The sequence below is a fragment of the Pseudophryne corroboree genome, chromosome 2 (assembly GCF_028390025.1).
Source record: "Pseudophryne corroboree isolate aPseCor3 chromosome 2, aPseCor3.hap2, whole genome shotgun sequence".
Taxonomy (NCBI): domain Eukaryota; kingdom Metazoa; phylum Chordata; class Amphibia; order Anura; family Myobatrachidae; genus Pseudophryne; species Pseudophryne corroboree.
The window spans coordinates 466,830,906-466,838,167 of NC_086445.1; the positions used below are offsets into that span (position 1 = coordinate 466,830,906).

The 7,262-nt window shown below is 43.6% G+C and overlaps 1 pseudogene; it reads right to left on the reverse strand.

Moving 5' to 3' along the window:
• Window positions 1-3,223: 3,223 nt before the first annotated feature.
• LOC135052716 (5S ribosomal RNA) lies at window positions 3,224-3,342 on the reverse strand (annotated as a pseudogene).
• Window positions 3,343-7,262: the final 3,920 nt, after the last annotated feature.

Consider the following 7,262-nt stretch of genomic DNA (forward strand, 5'->3'; position numbering starts at 1 on the left):
TTTGGATTCGGTTTCGTGGCCGTGTTTTAAATTCGGACGCGTTTTGGCAAAACCTCCCTGAAATTTTTTTGTCGGATTCAGGTGTGTTTTGGATTCGGGTGTTTTTTTACAAAAAACCCTCAAAAACAGCTTAAATCATAGAATTTGGGGGTCATTTTGATCCCATAGTATTATTAACCTCAATAACCATAATTTACACTAATTTCCAGTCTATTCTGAACACCTCACAATATTATTTTTAGTCCTAAAATTTGCACTGAGGTCGCTGGATGACTAAGCTAAGTGACCCAAGTGGCCGACACAAACACCTGGCCCATCTAGGAGTGGCACTATAGTGTCAGACAGGATGGCAGATTAAAAAAATTGTCCCCAAACAGCACATGATGCAAAGAAAAAAAGAGGCGCAATGAGGTAGCTGTGTGACTAAGCTAAGCGACCCAAGTGGCCGACACAAACACCTGGCCCATCTAGGAGTGGCACTGCAGTGTCAGACAGGATAGCACTTCCAAAAAATAGTCCCCAAACAGCACATGATGCAAAGAAAAAAAGAGGCGCAATGAGGTAGCTGTGTGACTAAGCTAAGCGACCCAAGTGGCCGACACAAACACCTGGCCCATCTAGGAGTGGCACTGTGTGTCAGACAGGATGGCAGATTAAAAAAATTGTCCCCAAACAGCACATGATGCAAAGAAAAAAAGAGGCGCAATAAGGTAGCTGTGTGACTAAGCTAAGCGACCTAAGTGGCCGACACAAACACCTGGCCCATCTAGGAGTGGTACTGCAGTGTCAGACAGGATGGCACTTCAAAAAATAGTCCCCAAACAGCACATGATGCAAAGAAAAATGAAAGAAAAAAGAGGTGCAAGATGGAATTGTCCTTGGACCCTCCCACCCACCCTTATGTTGTATAAACAGGACATGCACACTTTAACAAACCCATCATTTCAGCGACAGGGTCTGCCACACAACTGTGACTGAAATGACTGGTTGGTTTGGGCCCCCACCAAAAAAGAAGCATTCAATCTCTCCTTGCACAAACTGGTTCTACAGAGGCAAGATGTCCACCTCCTCCTCATCGTCCGATTCCTCGCCCCTTTCACTGTGTACATCCCCCTCCTCACAGATTATTAATTCGTCCCCACTGGAATCCACCATCTCAGGTCCCTGTGTAGTTTCTGGAGGCAATTGCTGGTGAATGTTTCCACGGAGGAATTGATTATAATTCATTTTGTTGAACATCATCTTCTCCACATTTTCTGGAAGTAACCTCGTACACCGATTGCTGACAAGGTGAGCGGCTGCACTAAACACTCTTTCGGAGTACACACTGGAGGGGGGGGGCAACTTAGGTAAAATAAAGCCAGTTTGTGCAAGGGCCTCCAAATTGCCTCTTTTTCCTGCCAGTATACGTATGGACTATCTGATGTGCCTACTTGGATGCGGTCACTCATATAATTCTCCACCATTCTTTCAATGGTGACAGAATCATTTGCAGTGACAGTAGACGACATGTCAGTAATCGTTGGCAGGTCCTTCAGTCCGGACCAGATGTCAGCACTCGCTCCAGACTGCCCTGCATCACCGCCAGCGGGTGGGCTCGGAATTCTTAGCCTTTTCCTCGCAGCCCCAGTTGCGGGAGAATGTGAAGGAGGAGCTGTTGACTGGTCACGTTCCGCTTGACTTGACAATTTTCTCACCAGCAGGTCTTTGAACCTCTGCAGACTATTGGGACTGACAATCCCTTGCTGGCAGCTGTGACAGCGCATCTGGAACTGCTCTCTTTTCTTCCTCTGCAGACTTGTGTCTGCCGGAAAGAGAGATACAACGTAGGTTTTAAATCTAGGATCGAGCACGGTGGCCAAAATGTAGTGCTCTGATTTCAACAGATTGACCACCCGTGAATCCTGGTTAAGCAAATTAAGGGCTCCATCCGCAAGTCCCACATGCCTAGCGGAATTGCTCTGTTTTAGCTCCTCCTTCAATCTCTCCAGCTTCTTCTGCAAAAGCCTGATGAGGGGAATGACCTGACTCAGGCTGGCAGTGTCTGAACTGACTTCACGTGTGGCAAGTTCAAAGGGTTGCAGAACCTTGCACAACGTTAAAATCATTCTCCACTGCGCTTGAGTCAGGTGCATTCCCCCTCCTTTGCCTATATCGTAGGTAGCTGTACAGGCTTGAATGGCCTTTTTCTGTTCCTCCATCCTCTGAAGCATATAGAGGGTTGAATTCCACCTCGTTACCACTTCTTGCTTCAGAGGATGGCAGGGCAGGTTCAGGAGTGTTTGCTGGTGCTCCAGTCTTCGGCACGCGGTGGCTGAATGCCGAAAGTGGCCCGCAATTCTTCGGGCCATCGACAGCATCTCTTGCACGCCCCTGTCGTTTTTTCAATAATTCTGCACCACCAAATTCAATGTATGTGCAAAACATGGGACGAGCTGGAATTTGCCCAGATGTAATGCACGCACAATATTGGTGGCGTTGTCCGATGTCACAAATCCCCAGGAGAGTCCAATTGGGGTAAGCCATTCTGCGATGATGTTCCTCAGTTTTCGTAAGAGGTTGTCAGCTGTGTGCCTCTTATGGAAAGCGGTGATACAAAGCGTAGCCTGCCTAGGAATGAGTTGGCGTTTGCGAGATGCTGCTACTGGTGCCGCCGCTGCTGTTCTTGCTGCGGGAACTTACAAAGGGAGAGAACAGAAGGCTCTTGTGTGGGCGCACTCTTAGGAAAAAAAAGGGTTGATAATTTGTAACAATTCAGAAAGTTTTAAGACATAACTTCTAATAACATTGGTAAAACGAAGATACCCTTTCCAAGGATCTATGAAACAAATTCGAGAAAATATTAAAATTGTTCTGGTCTCTTTATTTCAAAGAGTATTTGGAAAGGTTGTAGACATTGGATTGTCATACCCCCATTTCCCCTGACCAGTACAGGGTTTCTGTATTGATGGAACCGGGGGTTGGTCAAAACACAGTTTTTATAAGGAAAGTCTAAATAAATAGACTGTAAGTAACTAGAGTGGTAATCACCAGTCACCACTCTAAAGATTGTACACCTGCATTACATACAAATGCCATGTTTTCAGGCAAAATTTGTAGGCATCATAAGTCAGTCAAAAAACTGTTAAATATTGCAAACACTATGATGAAGAATTACAGATTAGAATTAGTGGTGATACTGCTGTTGGTGTTTTTTATCACATAAAGGAGGAAATTAATTCCTGCTCTACAACACCAGGTATTCGCAGGTAGTCACCTTTCCTGATACTAACCTGGCCCAACGCTGTTTAGCTTCCAAGATTGGACGAGATCGGGCACTGACAGCGTGGTATGGTAGTAGAGATTTTATGTGTACACCAATGAAAGTGCACCTATATAGGAAATAAGAAATTGAGAAAAATAGAGAGGAGATAGAGAATAGGAAAAAAGTTGGTGAAAATATGTGGATCTGCTTTCCACGTTAGACCCGATTCAAAAGTTCCCACTATTGTGGTACAATGTTCCGGGAATCATGAATGAGAGTCCACGAAATTTGTGATTAAAGAATATAATAACCAGTTGGTTGGATAGCGCATGTATTTAGGCTGATAACTTTAGCAAGATAATACAGGGCTTTTGCTGCTACACACAATGTAATTACTAAAGGTTGGATCTTTCGATAGTAATGAAGAATGATATGCCACTTGACACAATAGGGAAAAAGAGATACAATATGGACAAATTATCACAGTATTAGGTAGAATACAAATAAAGGCACCCTATGTCAATTATGAAATATTGATAATATGAGGTTTTAGTAAATAAATTTCACAGGGCAAGAGGCATGAGAAAAAACACATAAAGGGACATGAAAGATTTGTCCCTATATGAAAGGAAAAAATTGCAGCAAAAATATGCGTGTTTACAAGAGGAAAGATAAGTCTGAAAAGTCATTGATGCCAAACAATTATTCTATATATGTAGAAGATAGCAGAATTATTGGTGACGCTGTCCTGGCTTCAGTTAGAGAAGAAACTGAAAAATGTAGCTCATATAAAGGAGAAGCCCCTTGACAACAGAATAATCACAATGAAAAATAACATGTGTAATGAAGGAAACAAATTAATGTGAATTTCCTTAAATAAAGTGTTGCTATCTGTGGCGTAAATCCACAGGATAGAGGGGGCTTACGAATCTCCAATCAGTCAGAAAGCCAGGGAAGCCGAGCAGGTGTGTTAAGATAATGCCATGATGGGACTGTGTGGACGGATCCCCCTGCAGAAAACGCGTTTCACCCTAAGGGCTTGTTCACTTCCGGGTTCCGTGTGGTCCGGTGGGGGAACAGGTTTTTAAAGCAGCTGAAGGTGTAATTAACCAATGGGGACATGTTATCACACGTTGTAATACCACTGGAGTCCGCGGTTGCTAGGTGATGGATTGCGGAGGTAAGACCGAGAAGCGGGGACCTGATAGGTAGATGAGGTCTCGCGAGATTCGAGGCGCCATCTTGGTTAAGGGAAATAGCAATTGGAGCTTTGGGCAAACTCCGGAAATCCCGGACATTGCTAGGTATTAGTTGCTATAAGAAGGTGGATGAAATAACACCTTTTATGAGTACATAGAAAGTTATATATATATATGTTATTTGGAGAGCGTGGGAAACTGAGAAAGGGGTCTGGATAGCGCATATGTAAAACGATAAGGTATATGAACATATTAATTGGCCTAGATGGGAAAATATATATCCCTAGAGGCAAATGGCGCCATGTTAGTTGAGGGAAAGGCTAAGGGCAAATGAAAAATAACTATAGGAAAAGCTAGTATATGAGATTAAATAAGTCAGGTTGGAACCTCCTGGTATTGGTAATATATGAGTGTGGGAACTGAAAAATTAGTATAAGTGCAAATTGGACTGGGGTCACTGAGGAAGGTGTTGATAGAGGGATAAGGGAAGCATAAAAAATATGCTGTGACAAAGTGAAATAGGGAATAGTACTGAAAATTAGGAACCGAATGTGTGAAGGAAAAATAATTGTTGGAAATCGCTTCAAAGAATGGGGGAAGCAGCGATTGTGAGAATTAAAATTGGTGAATGCATAAAAATGTGAAATGAGCAAACTGGACGGATTAGAAGAATAATGTAAATGAGAAATTACAACAATATGGGTAGGCGGTAAAATTTAAACTCTGTCCTGGGAGCTAATAAAGGGAATTAGGACAAAAATGCAATATAAATGCCAAATATGTGGAGGGGAGGGAGGGATGATGTATGAAGATAAGTGAGAAGGGTAAACCTGAGTTAACCTGTGAGGTGACATTACAGAAAAAGTGCGTATATCGACTATGGAAATTTAATGAGAATGGGGATTAGATATGTGAGGATTGTGAAGAATGGAGAAATTAAATAAAATTAATGATTGATGTACAATTCAAAGGGTGAAATGATTGATAGAATGAGACTGTGGTGTGGGAAAGGGTGAAGGCTGGTGAAATAAAGTTGTATCACTGTGTTACATTAATTAGGACAGATTGATGAAGAGGCTGATGTGTGAAGGAAAATAGAGGAGAATGGCATACAAGATAGTATGGGGTGAAAGGAGAACATAAGAAAAGGAAAGTGAGAAGTGAAGGGGGGGTGAGAAGGAGACAGTAACAGGAAGAAAGAAAAATGAGGAAAAATGGGACAGAAAGGAGAAGGGAAAGGGCTGAATGAATAGGTGAAGAGCAGGATGTAAAGGTTAGGTGAGGGTATGAAGAATGGACAGGTAGGACAATGGGGAATTGGGTGGGGGATGGGCCTGGATTTGTCTAAGGGGGGTATGGAGGTGATGGGGAAAGGAAAGGGGAGGGAGGGAGGGGAAAAGGTGGGGTGACAGTGGGACACATGAATAATAAAAGAGAACGGGCAATTACCTCTTAAAATAATGTAATAAAGGGATAAATGTAAATATTGCTGTTAAAGGAACTATATAGGTGTGTGGAAAAAATGAGAAAAAGTCACAAAGGAAATACCAATTGGATTGAAATGTTGTGGGGAATAAACAGGATGTATATAGGATAATTAGGAAGAATACCAGGAATCACAGGAAAACTCCATACTGGACATATTATAGTTATTGGGACTGAAATAAGTATACATAGGGGAATAAAGGGGAATCACAGAAACACACCATAATTTAAAGTTTCATTGAGACCAAAAGGCTTCAAACTGTTCAGGCGAAAAATCCACTCGCTCTCTTTTTTGTAGAGTTATTTGGTTATGTCCCCTCCTCGTATGCCCAGATGAACACGATCCAGGCCAAAGGTCTTGAATTCTTTGATAGATCCTTTGTGAAAAAAATGAAATGTCTGGCTACTAATGTGAGCTGTTTCATCCGTGCCAGATCTCTGGAGGCATTGCGGATGTTTCCTAGATGTTCCAACACTCTCTCTTTAAGTTTATGTGTGGTCATGCCTATGTATTTGAGATTGCACCCACAGGTTATGCAATAGATGTCACGATCCGGGTATCTGGACGCCATTTCTTACCCATCAGATGCCTCCTAAGGCTGGCTCAGCGCTCCAGGACCGGATCCCATCTGTTATCCTGATGTTTACATTCCTGTATCCTCTCCTGTCACTCTGAGACGCTGTCACAGTAAACGCCATATTACACCTGGCATGGCGTCTCCCGCGGCCTCCGCCGCCGTCCCTGAGCTTCTGCATGCAGAGTGTCTGAGTGGCGATTACGTCAGCCGCGGCCTCCGCTGTGTCCGCGTGGTTGGATGTGCACCTGTCAGCTTGGCGCCTCCTGTCTCCGGTGGTCGGCGCCGCCATTACTGTTTTCATTACCACATGGATTACAAACCAAACTTCCCTCCAAGTGTCTGCATGGGCGCAGCCATCTTGGATTCTGTCAGCTGATCATTTCTTCCAATCAGTTCTCAGTATTGATAATCTGCATAATTGCCTAGCCAATCCCTTCCTTGCTGCAGGTATAAATACACTGTGCCTGAGCAAGGAAGGCGTCAGTGCTTTGGTTGTCAAACCTAGTTCCTGTTTGTCTCTCTCCTGTGATTGTCTTCCAGGTTCCAGCTCCTGTCTCAAGACTTCCACCATAGAGACCCGCACCAGCATTCCACCTGCGGTGTAGCCTGACTCTCCGATCCATTGTGGATTCATCTGTTTCCAGCTACAACATTACCTGCTTCCAGCCCAGCTTCCAGCAGAATACAGCTTCTCTTAAAGGGCCGGTGTCCTTTCTACAGTTTACCACTCTCCACCGGTATTATTATTTCTCCGCT